The sequence below is a fragment of the Hippoglossus hippoglossus genome, chromosome 10, assembly GCF_009819705.1.
Source record: "Hippoglossus hippoglossus isolate fHipHip1 chromosome 10, fHipHip1.pri, whole genome shotgun sequence".
Classification (NCBI taxonomy): domain Eukaryota; kingdom Metazoa; phylum Chordata; class Actinopteri; order Pleuronectiformes; family Pleuronectidae; genus Hippoglossus; species Hippoglossus hippoglossus.
In genome coordinates this window covers 4,011,379-4,027,246 of record NC_047160.1, presented here as the reverse complement: position 1 = coordinate 4,027,246, position 15,868 = coordinate 4,011,379, and the positions used below count along the sequence as shown (strand labels likewise).

At 41.6% G+C, this 15,868-nt stretch overlaps 1 long non-coding RNA gene across 1 annotated transcript; it reads left to right on the top strand.

Moving 5' to 3' along the window:
• Positions 1–5,240: 5,240 nt before the first annotated feature.
• Positions 5,241–11,793, top strand: LOC117769506. Its single transcript, XR_004615245.1, has 3 exons — positions 5,241–5,380; positions 8,452–8,459; positions 11,783–11,793. It is a non-coding gene; the product is annotated as an uncharacterized LOC117769506 (long non-coding RNA).
• The last annotated feature ends 4,075 nt before the right edge of the window (positions 11,794–15,868 follow it).

The following is a 15,868-nucleotide window of genomic DNA, read 5'->3' as shown; positions in this document are numbered from 1 at the left end:
GCAAGACATGAGCACACTGATAGTAAGTCAAATAGCCTGGAAGTGTGGGACAGAAACAATATGTGACTTCAAAAACTATCAACTTTGATTTTTATCTTCACAGTTATAGAACGTGCGAGTATATAAAGTGTCAGAGCTCTGCTGTAATGGTACAAGATCCTCACTGATTTCAGGTTCATAATTCTATCCAGACATTTAAAAGATTCTGCATCGAGGGAGGGCCACGTCTTTAATTGTCCTCATCAATATTACAGTATAAAGGGGAACTACATGGCTGATGGGAACTCTGATGATTACTCACCAGTTAATCTTTATTGTGTCCTTCAGAACAGCCTCAGTGGCCCTTGGTATTTTCCAGAAGATTGGTAGAATGGTGATGGTGATCGCTGTCACCGTCCGTATAGCTGATGTCAGAAATGCACTAAACTGCAGATAATTTTAGGGGCTGTATGTGAAAACCCTAATGTCAGTCAGTTGCTGCAGACAATAGTCCTCAGCGGAGTTTTTACCAGAGATTAAGTTTAACACGCGAAAGATGCAAAACTGACAAAGCAGAAAGAACATAAATATCTCAGGATGACAAAGAGGTGCTTTACACAAAGAAGAGACAGACAGAGATGTGAACTGGGACCTGCTACAGTCTTACAATGAACCAACAGTATTTTTACACTTCTCAGTGCCAATATGTTGATTTGTTTGTGGTGAGTGCCACGATATCAACACTAACCAACACAGGATTTCTATTTTCTTTCAAAAGGGTCAAATCTGTCTTCATAGTGGAGCCTACTGCTCTCCTGACTCTACTTGCTCGCTCTCTCTCTCTGACACACACAAACATTGTCATCAGGCATATCTGTGAAAACAACTTTGTATTATCTTCGCGAACACAAAATGACACACATGAGAGCAGAGAAGTGAGATCCGACCACAAGTGGACACATTCAGGATGCATTGTATGGCCAGGTGCAAACACACGTACTTAAGGGGATTGGATCTCTCAGGACGGATGTTACTAATAGGTCTGAACAGGGTCATGGTCACGTTTTGTGGCAAAGGACTGAATATAGTGCAGCATTGAGCACCTAAAGAGCCATTGTTATATATCTAAACAAGTCGTATATCTCTTTTCACATTATCCATACTGCACTTATTTGATCTATTGTTAATGAAAAACATATTGACTGCAGCTTTTAGAGCTCTAGAGGATAACTGCTGCCGTTATAGGCCTACAAATACTGTGTCTACAGCGTGAATTGGCTGATTCACCTCTGTGAAATGTCAGTTAGCAAAATCAATTAATGCAGTGGGGATGTATAATTCATCTAGCTATAAAAAAAGCATTTGTTCAAGTATTTTGTATTCATATTTCCACACGACGAGCAGTAACAATTTATTATGTTTTAAACATTCACTTGAATCAACACAAGAGAAGTTGCAGTGACAGAAGAAGTGCCACATCAGCAGTTACTGGAGTTTTTTTTGTCTTAGAGACATTAACAGTGGGTCACAGTGTTCTGATGAAAAGCCCAAATGTTTTGGGAGTCCGTTAGAGAAAGGGAGCAGATATTTGTTTTTCTGCACAAAGCATTTTTATTCATCAGTCACAGAGTGGACAGGGGATGTGATTATTTATTTGTGTCTTTTTGGGGGTTTAACATTCTAATTATGCACTTTATAATTGATTCATTCTTCAACATTGGGTTTTTGCATCATCAAAGGAAAATTATTATTTCTTTACTGGTCTCATATAAAGACATTCAACAAACTAAAGTCATACAGGCAGAAAATGCAAGACATACTTATGCATGCATGTGACTGTGTTCACGTCTTCGTCGTTGTGTGTGTGTAGTTTGCACGTGTATGTCAGTGTGTATGCCACGGCGTCCTGATTCTGCAGCGTCATCACCTCCCTGCACAGCAGAGCTCGTTTATAAAAGAACCAACCAGCCCAGATTCACCAGCTCTGTGTGTGTGTGTGTTTACCCATGCATGCACATGTGCGTCCAGCCATCCCAGATTCATAGCATATCCTCTCATTTATCATGAAGGAAAGACACAGAAATCAGGAGAGAGAGAGCGAGAGAGATAGAGAGAGAAACATATTGGGTACTGTAGTCTCTCTCTGGTCTGAGCAGCAGGAACATGCATTAGATTAAGTGTGCTCCCAGTTTGGTCATTGTTTCTTCGTTGTTGTTGTTGTGTAACAGTGGAGGCAGGGAGGTCATCTGGTGCTGAGTCCAACCACGAGATACAAACCCATTCCCCCATTCTCAAGGGACCGGAGAGAGAAAATAATGTCACTATGATTAATATTTTTTAACACACACACAAAAGTACAAAACTCTATACTGATTTCTACATTGAATAATTCTGGATCAGGTCTCATGTCTACAATGCCTATAAAAAGTATTCACCCCCCCCTTAGATGTTTCACCCTTTTGTTGCTTTTATACATGAAATCATGGTCAATATAATTTGGCTTTTTTGACAAGAATTTGCAAAAAAAAAGTTTCTTTCATGTCAAAGTGAAAACAGATTTTTACAAACTGTCAATTAATTAAAAATAGTGTAAAATAAGTGTTTGCATAAATATTCACCCCCTTTAAAGTGACTGACCTAATTCAACAGAGGTCCAGCTAGTTGATGCCAGCAGTGTCACAATTAGTGAAATGGAGATCACCTGAGTGCAGTTGATGTGTGTCAAGTGACTGGAGTATAAAAACACCTGTGTCTGGGAGGTCCAGTCTCTGGTTCATCAGGATTCCTGCTACAATTGCAACATGAAGACAAAAGAACACTCCAAGCAACTCAGAGAAAAGATCATTGAAAAGTATAAGTCAGGAGATGGCTACAAAAAGATTTCCAACTCACTGGACATCCCACAGAGTTCAGTTAAATCCATCATTAAGAAATGGAAGGAGTATGGCACTTGTTTAAATCTGCCTAGAGCTGGCCGTCCTCACAAACTGAGTGACCGGGCAGGAAGAAGACTGGTGAGGGAGGCCACCAAGACTCCTACGACCACTCTGAAGGAGTTCAAAGCTTCAGTGGCTCAGATGGGAGAGACTGTACATACAACAACTGTTGCCCGGGTTCTTCACCAGTCGAAGCTGTATGGGAGAGCGGCAAAGAGAAAGCCACTGTTGAAAAAAGCTCATATGAAATCTCGCCTGGAATTCGCCCAAAGGCATGTGGGAGACTCCAAGGTCAATTGGAAGAAGGTTCTTTGGTCTGATGAGACAAAAATTGAGCTTTTTGGCCATCAGACTAGACGCTATGTTTGGCGAACACCAAACACTGCACATCACCACAAACACACCATCTCCACCGTGAAGCATGGTGGTGGCAGCGTCATGCTCTGGGGATGCTTCTCAGCAGCAGGCCCTGGAAGGCTTGTAAAGGTAGAGGGGAACATGAATGCAGAAAAATATCGCCAAATCCTGGAGGATAATCTGACTCAGTCTGCAAGAGAACTACGACTTGGGAGAAGTTTTATTTTCCAGCAAGACAACGACCCCAAGCATACAGCAAAAGCTACACAGAAATGGTTCAAAGACAACAAGGTGAATGTTCTGGAGTAGCCAAGTCAAAGCCCAGATCTCAATCCAATCGAGAATTTGTGGCTGGACTTGAAAAGAGCTGTATTAAAGAGTTGTTTTTTTGCAAATTCTTGTCAAAGAAGCCAAATTATATTGACCATGATTTCATGTATAAAAGCAACAAAAGGGTGAAACATCCAAGGGGGGTGAATACTTTTTATAGGCATTGTAAATTCTAGTTAAATAAGACGGTTACACAAATGTTCTCTCTCCCCCCTCTCCTCTTTTACATCCACCTCTCACCCCGAGAGTCCCCAATGCCTGCTCGTGATGGGAACTGTTGGATTTGTAAGGTCTCCTGGTTGCTTTCAGACCCGTCCATTCTCCAGAGGTACTGTAAAGAAAACAAATACATCAGGATGAAAAACAGGAGCCATACACGTAGAAGACAACGACGACAATGTCGAGAGAGATTTTCTTGATAAGGTCAGACGCCGGTGTCGATGTGCTGTAAAAAAATAAAAACACGGATCTCTGCAGCGGTATTAATACGTTAAGTCCCTCTTTTGCCTGCTGCACCCCCCCCACACCTGAATGCCCATATTAAGACAATTCGGCGAAGGGGATATGTGAGAGTGGAGAGTATCGATGACGTGCGTGGGTCATTGCATTGCCTTTGGCTCCCCATTTCAACTGCCCAGTCGTCAGATGAAGCAGGGGGAGTCATCGAGATAACTTTTCAAATCCTAACCAGCCCGAGCCATCGGACGAACGAGCCTTCTATAAAAAAACGATTCACATACCCCTACCGAAACGATTCTCCTTTCTCTTGTGTTTTTTCGACAGGTAGGCACCATGTCAAATCCTAAAAACCTTAGCGATTTCCATCTCCTGACCAGAGCCTTTGCTCGCTTCATAAAAGCCCACCACCACCTGGAACATGTGGATTCCTCACCCGACTCAAACACCCCAAAACAGTTTACTAAGACTTCAGGGTGAACTGACAAGAGGGGTTCAGCCACGGGTGAACTGACAAGAGGGGTTCAGCCACAGATTTCCAGAAAGTATAGAATGATTAGAATTGGTCCTACACAATGCTGCAGATACTGGAAGAACACTACCAAACAGTAATCACGGACTCCCAAAACCAAATTCAAAATCTATCCAAGAAAGACTGGCAAAGAGCACTAACAGTGGCCACTACATGGGTTAAGAAAGACCTACGCAAAATTAAAATGACTACCTTAGAACAAGCAAGACAAAATAGAACAACTACGTGAAAACTCTATCCCAAAACACCGGAACAGACAGAACTCCGATCCTTCAGCAGAATCAACCAGAACAGGATAACCCGGAGATCCCACAACCTGAGAACCCAGAACTTGACAAAAGACCAAGACCACCAGTTAACCCAACTGACAACATAACGGACATAGCACAGATCCCTCAGCAAAGTAAGCCTGACCAGGACAATCCTAAGGACCCGAGTCCTACAAACAAAAGACTAATTATCAGCCTGACTGATTTCACAAAAAGAGACAGTACAGCCCCAACAAAACAGGACAAACCAAGACAATGCTAACGACCCAGAACCGGTTGTAAAGGTCACCTAAGTGCACTTTATATGTACAGGAAATGTGTTAGAGGACAGATAAATCTGCTCTTGTTACCTACATCTATTATAGTCTGTGCATATCCATCTGTCAGAAGCTTTAAATTATAAGGATAAGGGATTGGACCTCCGTCTGTATTTGTTTATTGTAAGTATTATTGTGTATATATTTGTTTCTTTATATCCAAATGTTATAAATGGGGGGAAGTGACGTCTCGACAGGGGTTTTGTTGCAGCGGGCCGGTGAGCGACCAGCGAAGTTCTGTGAAACAGCGGACCTGAGGACCTACAAAGGATTATTTCCAAACAAACTGGATTATTGCCTGGGCGAACGATCAGTGATTACCGTGAGGACCAGACTCTTTTTCTGGGCGGTCAGAGGTGGGGAGAATAGCGTGGACTATTTTTGTATTGTTTGCGGCAATCTCACCACGCCACACCTACTTAAACATTGGGACGTATTTTGGGATTCAGGGTTATATGGGATAAAATATTTCGTTTGAACTGTGGGACTGTATGAACCTGGGGTTTGGGGGAAATATTGATGTATGTGATTTGTTTTAAGTTGTGTGGTTGTGTCCACTTTCCCGTCTTTGTTTGCGGGCACACGTCCAGGTGCTACGTGTCTATGATTAGGTTTATTGAAAATACAGATACTTGAATGCAACGTTCTGGGTTTATTTCGTTATTATATATATTATTTCATATGTGGTGGGGCCAGATGACAAGGTTATCGGTCATATGAAGTATTATTCGTTTATTGTAAGATGGTCAGGCGGCGGCGCCCGTACACAGCGTGACAGATCCACCCGTGCTCCTTTAAAATAGCGCATGTAATTTTCCCCTTACATCCTAAGCAAGGTGAATTGTTACACGGTAACCAAAAAACAAAGACACAACCCGACAGATAACACAACTACCAACCCTCCAAAAACCAACCAGGAAACCAACAACCACTTTTATCATAATCACGAACATGGGTTAGGGGTTAGGCAAACCTTAACCATGCAGCAAACATCTTAAGACACAAAACTCCTCTAACAGTGTGACCAAGGTGATCCTTTCGTTCGGCCTTAACGACAGGCAACAGGGGAACCCCCTCATCCTCAGAAAAGACCTAAATGCAATGATTATAGCGGCTACTCTCATATTCCCCCAGGCGGAAATCTTTATTCCTCTCATTAATGGTTCGAATCAACTACCAGGGAAGATTAAGGGCAACATCTAGTCCCTTAACTTCATAATCAAATAAACAGGACGCCAAATACCCCACTTAGAAAGGGAACAATTTTGCACAGAGTTTGACCAGTTACACTGGACATCCAGAACAGCCCAAAATATGTGGGAAGCATGGAAGGCTTTTTTAGGCTAAACCAACCCCAGAAGGGGACTGAACCACTAGACAAGGAAGTCATTAACTTATCGACCCACCATGACCTAACACCGATCCAAAAACAAGTCTTAAAGAAAGGCCTGTCATTCATTATCTCATTAAGCGTTGGTTTGGGTTCTGTAGCGAATGCAGAAAAGTTAAAGGACTGTGGTCAGTCCTCGCACAAGCTCTACACATGTTTGCCCTTCTGACCTTCTCAATTTCCTGAACTGCTGGCGATACGACTCCGGCACAAGTTAATAGGCCCTAAGTACTGCAGCCTTAACTTTGAGATAGTTCTGACTGTCTGCTACACTTAGTGCAGATAATGCCTCCTGAGCCTTACCTGTGAGCACACATTGTAAGAGCAACGTCTTCTCTATATCTGTCAACTGGCGTGCTTGACTTAATCGCTCAAAAAGACCAAAGAAAGTATCCACATCCTTCTCACTAACTTTTGGTAGTAACCTTAAATAATAAACTACATCAAAAGTATCTGTGGACACTGCTGGAGAAACTGGAGACAACTTGCCCTCTTTAATCAGCTCTAGTTCAGCCTCACGCAGCCTAGTAGTTACCTTTAGCCATTCAAACTCCCATTCTTGCTCCCTGGCACGAACCCACTCTTCATGGGCACGTGCTTCACTCTCCTGTTTGTGATGTAGCAACATCATTTCTTTCTTCTGTTCAAATGTTAGGTCACCAAAGTCAGGAAGGAAAAAACTTGTACTGCCCTTTAACCTTGGTCTGGCCGATACTTCCTCATCAGCAACAACCTCATCTCTGGAACAAACTGAAGGGGGTAACACTGGCAAAACACCAACATGTCCTAACTGGGCCCTTAAAGTGGAGTGCATTATTTCCTTACGAACCGTCTTAGGAAGATCTATTTCATAATACTCTGCAATTTTTAGCAACTGCTCCCTGGTACATTTTCCTAGCACCTCCACTCTTGGACACTGCACAAAATCCTCCATGGTAGCCATCTTTTCAAAAGAACAAACCCAGATAACTAACTGGTGAAGACAAAAAAACAATCCAATCCAAAGTTACTAAATCACTGCCCTCCAGTTCAAGCCAGGCTTACTAACCAGTTTAAAACCTGGTGTAACTTTATTTATTAAATTTGTATTTTATTTAAAATTTGATATATATATATATATTTTTTTTTTTTCCCTTCTTTAAATCACCTTTGGAATACCTCTCCCCTGACTATCTGCCTAACCAATGCTAACTACCATCTCTAGACCCTAGTCTTCATGCATTTCATGACAGGTGTTTTAAACACAAAACCAATGACCAGGTAAAGCCCCAGCTATGCTGTTACTCACCAGACGGTCATGGACGTGTACCCAAGACCCGAAGTCAAATCATGTTTATGCACAAAAATAACAAACCAACAGGCCCCCCCGAGAGAGATACTGTTGCTTATTCCTACCAGGAAAGGTAACTCCAAAGGTAAATCCCTTTATGCCTCAGACCAGGAACACACTGTTTAAATAAACCAGCCTCTGCTGTGTCTGAAATTCCTTGGCATTTGTCCAACTGAGGAGCCTCACTGCAAAACCACTCTAGTGTTTTAACCCGATAGCCAAACTTCCTCCTAATTAGTGCCTGATAATGAATGCAATTAGTACCACAGATGTAAGCTAAAAGTACTACATTCACACCCTCAAGTTATCACACAACCTGGACACACACAGGCAACAACTAACACTATCCCAGGAGAACATTCACCTACTAGAGGCCTATAACTTTCTCAGTACAGAAGAGTGAGAAACAAACCTGGATCTGGATCCCGGACGAGCCCCCACTTGTTACACATTGGCTCGTGTTGTGCAACAAGAAAAGAGGAAGGTCACAAGTTTCAGCAGTTGCAGTATTTATTTTATAAAGAAAACTAACTTAAACTAAAACATATTAACGAGTTCTGTGGGTGTGTATATAAATGAGACACGCAAATGCCAAGCTGGGATGTCCATGTGGAGGTAGACCTGGTGAAGGAGAGAGCAGCCAGAGCCAAGTCTGCAGCCCTCTTAAATGTTGGTCAGCCCAGGTGTGCCACATCCCTGCTGATCACTAGGGTCTGACTCTGCCTACAGGAACCTGAAACACAGACACAAGTACAACCCCACAGCAGGACAACTCCAGGGTTGTCACAATACCGTCTTGTAAAACAACAAATAGTAAAAGAGACTCCCTACAGGTCAACCTCATGGAATACCATAGAAGACTAAAACTATGCGCCTACTTTGGACCAACGACAGCTCCCCAAAAAAAAAAACATTCCTTCCAAAATCCCTGTTGGAACCAGCACCAGAAAAACCTTCCAGCCAAATTACTCACCCTAATTAAATTAGACCAGTCAACATTGAAATCGTCAAAACAGGAAAAAGACCTAACAAATCTCACGCCAGGGGAGGAACAAGAGATAATGAAAAATCGTAATCGTAATTAAACCGGTTGATAAAGGCAGTGCCACAGTCATTATGGATAGAACCAAATATATTCACGAGGCCCTACGCCAACTACAGGATACAACTATTACGTAACCTTACAACAACCGATGTACTTAGAAACCGCCAATATGATCGCCGAGATCCTTGATATCCTGTACGCCAAAAAGACATTAAACAAGAAACAGATCTCCTACCTAAAAGGTGTAGGTCCTCCAAGACCAAGGTACTTTACCTCCTTCCCAAAATCCATAAACCGGCACAAAAATGGACAATTCCATACAGCATCACACCAGGGCGCCCCATTGTCTCAGATTGCGGGAGTGAACGCTATGGTGTCGCAGAGTACATCGACTCCTTCCTAACCCCATTATCAACAAAACACCCTAGCTATCTTAAAAATACACAGGACTTTGTTCAGCACGTACGAGACATGCAACTACAGGAACCCTGTATGCTATTCACGATGGACGTTAATAGTCTATACACAAACATCGACAGACCGTTGGGCATGGCAGCAATCAAAAAATGGATGCAAAAATATACAGAGGAAGGCCGACCAGACCAGGAGATTCTACAACTCCTACATTTAAGTCTAACCAGAAATGACTTCCAATTTAATGGACAAAATTACCTTCAAATTAAAGGCACAGCCATGGGCAAAAAATGTGCCCCCGCTTACGCTAATATATACACATGACAGATTGGGAGGAGACTGCCCTCCAGAAGTGCGAAAAACTCCCAACACAGTACTTTAGGTATCTTGATGATATCTGGGGGATCTGGACCCAATCCAAAGAGGAATTTGAAACATTCGTAAACACCCTCAATAGCCAACACACCTTCATTAGGGTAGAACCACAAACAAGTGACACACAGGTAAACTTCCTTGGCACAACGATATATAAAAAGGAGCAGACTTTGATGAAAATGGAAAAACTACAAACAAAAGTGTATTTCAAACCGACCGATACGCACGCTTTGTTACACAAACAGAGCTTCCACCCAAAACACGTCTTCCCAGGGATCGTCAAATCTCAGTTACTGAGATTCAATAGGATATGTTCCAGACAGGAAGATAGATGTGAGGCAGAAAAAACACTCTTTCAAACACTTAGACAAACGGGCTACTCTAGGTCCCTTCTCCGAAAAATAAACAACCAGGTCCACCAGGATACGGACACCACAAGGACTCCAGGGGAAGAAAAACACGTCATTCCCTTAATCTCGGTCTACTCGAAATATACCACGCAGGCCAACTATAGGATAAAAAAGAACTTCCAAGAGACGCTGGCAAACACCACACTTGGTGATAACTTTAAAGTAATATTGGCCTGTTTACAAAAAGTAATACAGATATACATTACAAAAATGGTACAAAGTGAAATCTAAGGTTGGACACCCCAGTGAGCACTGAAAGCATTAATTTGAGAACTAGGGAAAGAGTAACACAGACCAACAATCACTATAAAAGAGCTACAGACTTCAGCTGCTATGAGAGAATATGGATCAACCACATTAAGAACACTGCATAAAATTGGGCGGCCATTTCCTAAGAACCATGTCAACCTGCAGTTTATTTTGCAGTGCGTTAGGTAACACAAAGCTAACCATTAGCACCCAATGCAGCATCACAGCTGTTTATTAAAAAAATTAAAATAAATAACAGTTGACAAGGGAATATGGAATCAATGCAATAGCCAAATTTAATTAATGAAAAAATCTAAGTATTTTCTATACCCAAACACAGCTGCTAGTCAGCTGCTAACACACACTACTGCTGCTACAGTAACCAGAGACTGGTTAGGGTGTTAGCTGCAGACTCATTAGATTATCAAACCATTGCCAATTTGATCAAAAGGAGCTGCTTAAATAAAATGTGATGCATTTTGGACAGAGATAAATACGTGGATACATTTTTTATTTGAACTGAACCCATCTGGTGATCAATGAAGACTTCCTTTATCTTAATGCTGGGTTCTGTTCATTTGTGTTTTAATTTATTATGGGTTTTAATGTCAGTGAGGAGAAAAACAAATGTTCAACACTATTATATTTGATTTGTCATCTTTCTGTACTTGTGTGTGCACACAGTCTGGGGGCATACGTAAAACCACATGACATGTACCTCGTTCTGAGTGAACAGAGCTGGCCATCTGCTTTTGAAGTTGGCAACCAAGGGCTGTCCTTGAATAACTTCTTGCCTTCTATATGAGAAAGTCTTCTCCATTTTCTCTGTCACTATACGGCCATTGTTTCTCTTCTTAATCTCCGAAAGCAGTGCAATTCTCTCGTATTCCACAGTGTCAGTGATTTCTCCTTTTGGATGCTGCGGACAGTAATTGACTTCTGCCCTTCTGGGCTTTTTTCACATTCAACGCTGCCTGACATTTATCTTGGGCCTTGTTCTTCAGTGAATATTTCACCTCATAACATCCCAGGCCTCTTAGTTTGGTCCGGACGTTGGCCATTTTATACTAGAGGCTAATCTTCCACCCGTAACAGCCATTGAAGGCCCCCTGCTCCCTCAGACAGGGATGCTTTTTCACAAGGGCTTCCGCTACATCATTCAGATCATTGTCAGTTGGGTAGGCTTTGAATTTAATAATTTATTCTGCTAGTCCTTCAAGAATGTGGGATTTCAGTTTCGGTGAGGGGCTCAAAAGAGTTCCACTAGAACTGCACTCAGCATTGGCCTTTTCAAGTTGCAGTTCAGCCTCATAGCTAAAACTAGGGACTGTGAAGACACTTGGCCAAACCAAGTGTGGCACTTCTGTACGAAAATGGGACTCAGATGCAGAAGGAAGCAACGGAGACAAAAATAAAGTTCAAAAATAAAACTTTACCAAACAGTCCACAGGTCATACACGGGAAGGCAGTCAGAGAAAGCAACCAAGTCCATTCAGGGAAAAAATCACAAAATCCGTAATTCAGGCAGAGTCAAAAACCAGGCAAGCAAACACAAGGAGATTAAGGCTTGAAAGCATGAGCACACAAAGGAGACGATGACAATCTGGCAGAGGGTGAGTGGAAACACAGGGTATAAATAGGGCAAGCTTAATTACAAACTAGGTACAGGTGTGGGGGAAACCTACAGGAAGTAAAACTAGACACCATACACAAGAACCGTGACAACAAAATAAAACAGGAAGTGAATACAATAGAAAACAGACTGAACTGATTATCACACCAAGTGCCTTGGAGATGCTGATGAACCTGAAGATGAAGCGGGGTCTGTGTTATCCGTGTCAACAGAGGAGATTGATAAGGAATCTGTTGAGCTTTGGACTTCTAGAGGTTGACGTGTCATTGCATCAGCTTCTGTATAACTTTGATACAAAGTATATAAGTATACAACCTTTAAAGTTGCTTTGTCATTTATTTCAGAGATTTCCCCACAGGTTTATGAAGTCATTTCCAAAATCAAATATACATGTGTGGGTGTGTGTGTATATACATGGTTGAATGAACATGTTTGATACTTTGTTTTTATTGTATATAATTTACAGTAGATTCCACTTAGTGCTGATATTTTTTTTATTTCTTAATCAAAACTAGGATCTTATGTGATATGTACTACTCAGCTTTACAGGTATTCTGATTTAACCTTTTTTCCTGCCACTAACAAGTGAAAACATTACCTTTACTGCAGGGCAATCTTAAAAAGCATTCTTTCAAGTACCATTTGATTTGTAACTGAGCACTGAGGAACAGTTAAATCACAAGGATGAGGACAACTGTCAGGCAATTTAAAGCTGTGCAGATATTATCAGCCAATAAGCCAAGCTGTAACCAAGTTCAAAACACAAGTGCCCAATTGCTGATTTTACGACCTACTGTGACATGTGGGGGAAAAATACTTACAAACATTAATCCTGTTTTCCGTGTAAGTTAATGTATCTCTTCAGAGTAACCAGACACAGGCCTCCCACTGAATAGGCAGCTAATGGGTAGTCATCAAGTAGTTCCCCATGCTCAATCAGAGACACCTCCCTCACATGGGACATGTCAAGTTCAAAAGAATTTCAGCAAACTCGGGCAGACCAAATAATTGCCCATGGACAACAGTCATTCCTTCGTTGTAGTTCATACCATTGTATGACACACTTTTTTGTAATATGGACATCAGTCTCATCTGGTAATCTTTGCTTAATAGCAAGTGCAATGTCACTCTGCAAAACATCAATTGGTACTAATGACACACTAGTTACCACCAAAGGTGTCCTATGGTCAACAGAGTGCAAGTCAGAGGCAATTGTGAGCTGATGTTTTCTGGCAAGTGTGAGAGGTATGTTTCTAAAACAGTTGGTATAGCGAGCAATCTGTTTAAAGGAACTATGTTTCGCCTCAAATCTCATTGTCCATTTATGGACAAGAGGCCCAAAGAGGCGAATCGAAACAGGGTAGTGCTCCAAATAATGATGTTTAGGGAGAAGACGGTTGTTTGGAAAAAGCTCTTGGTATCTCTGGTGGTGGTCACTGATTTTGCACTCAAGATATGAAATCGACTCATCAGAGTGGACAGGCTCCAGTATGTCCTTGAGATCCAAAACAACATGCCATGTAGGTTCATCCTCTGGAACAAGTGAACCAATAATCAGAGGCAACAATCGAAGCAGAGACCAATTTCCGTGTGCATTTCCACCAATGTTTTTTTTTACTGAGAAAGTCTGTGGTATTGCGTGAGGCCAACGGGTTTTAACTCCCCATTTGTACTTGAAATTTTGGATCAAATGTTACGTTTTTCTGAGGTGAAATATTCATGAAGTTCCCGTGTTCTACGCTCAAAATCACCAGCAGTCAATGACTGGATTTCTGCTTTCTTGGCTGTGCAAAATCTACAGATACATTCAGTGGAAAAACTTTCTACAAAACCTGACAGCCCATGGGCTCCTAGATTGTCAGCTATTACGCAATTCACAGTCCCTTTGATAAACTCGTTCAACTGACTGATGAACACACCATGTTGCTACAAAATGACCAGGGGTCTCATTTATAACTGTTGCGTACGCACAAAACGGGGCATGAAATGTACGTACGCCATTTCTCATGCAAACGTTGGGATTTATAAAAACAAACTTGACGGGAAAATTTGCGTATTCCCACGCAAACTCTGACCCATGCGTACGAACGTTTTGGAGACGGGAAAGTGGCGATGCAGACGTGAGGTGGTGAACTGAAGCCAGATTATTGATCCACTGCATCATTGACATTAAGGCCAACAGCTTTAGTTGTGCTCGTGCAACATATCTGTTTCACACAAACCTTTTAATTTCAAAATATATAAAACAACTTACAGCAAATTACGTTCAGATTCTATTAAACAGCGGAGTTACAGAGCCGAGTCATTAATAGGTTTTAATAATATCTTCTAACACTGTGCATGTATCATCAAATAGCTGCAGTGAACGTGACTGGAGATCACTTACAAGAAATGAAGAAAAACTATTCACTTTCCAAATAATATCGCAGAGTGGAGGTTAGGATCCACTGATGTGAGGTAATCGGTCCGGTTGCTCTAAATAAATAAATACTGCCATGACACTGCTGCGTGATGGATGCATGCGAATGGAAGGATGAGGAGGAAGCGAGGGTTCAGCGATGTCTGATCAACTGATCAGACATCTGTGATCTGTGATCTTTGTGCTGAACTGAGTCCAGTATCACACAGATCGACTGACGGGACCGAACCATACAGTACAAACACAAGCATATAAGGATAATTCTGTTAAATTCTATAGATTGAGGACATCACAGCTGTCTCTGAATTTAATAATCCTGTAGTTTTGGATGATTAAAATACGAACAGACAATACAACAAGTTCCCTCAAATTCTGAGAGGGTGTTTTTTTTTTGCCTCCACCTTTGAATTGGATCTTTTTTTAATTTCAGGCTCCATTCTTTCTATCGTACTCACTCTCACACATTGTGTTATCCACTGCAGCAGCAGAGTATCAGTGTATTTTCTTTATTAGTGACATCACTGCTATCCCATAAAATCGCTCTTCACCTCCACATCAGTGTCAGAAAGTTTTGCTTCCTCTTCTCATCACTTCATGCCGTGACTCTGTCATGACTCACGGTGGAAACCCATTGGTCAGCAGGATAATTTAATATTCATGACGTGCTTTGCATTCTCCATCAGGTCATGAGATCAAGTTTAGAGCAAGGAAGTTACTCTAGTCAAGTACCAGAGGCTAATGTACTAGATTAAGGGCAAATATGTCCACGGTTGCATTTTCATCAAGTTCTTGATGATCTGCTGACTGCATCACTATCACTAAGTAGCACCAAGTGTATTGTTAAACACAGAGAAATGTACTGAACTCCAGGTGTGTCATCAAAATTATTATAGCAGCCTTTGGAACGAGACGCACGTCATCAACCCTGTTGTGATGTATATGATATTGAAATGAGCAGCAAGAGATATAGACTTATTATTACAATGTAATAGATCTCAGTGTTGTCACATTGAGTAAGAATGATAAAAAATAGGCCAGGCACCATCTACACACAACCAACAAATTTACCAAAGCTCTTCATCATTTGAAGACAAAGTCCATCCTCCTTTCTTTCTTTATTAAGAGTTTAATGACACGTTGTTCAGCACTGTGGCAGTAGACCATGCCACGGGGCTCTCACCACAGCAGCCAGAGACAAACCATTCCGTTTTTAACATTTATTAAATCCAAAACATAAATTCAAAACGCAAACTTAAACTTCCTGAGCTTTGCAGCTCAGTGTCACAGTCCTCTGCACTGCATGAAAAGAAGAATTTGTGTCAGTTAGTGTCGCTGCAAATTTCGGTGGAATTTCAGGTTAACGGCTGTTCACAGGAATCTGCAGGCAGCACAGAAAACTGCCAGGAACTGCTGGGAATTGATGCAGG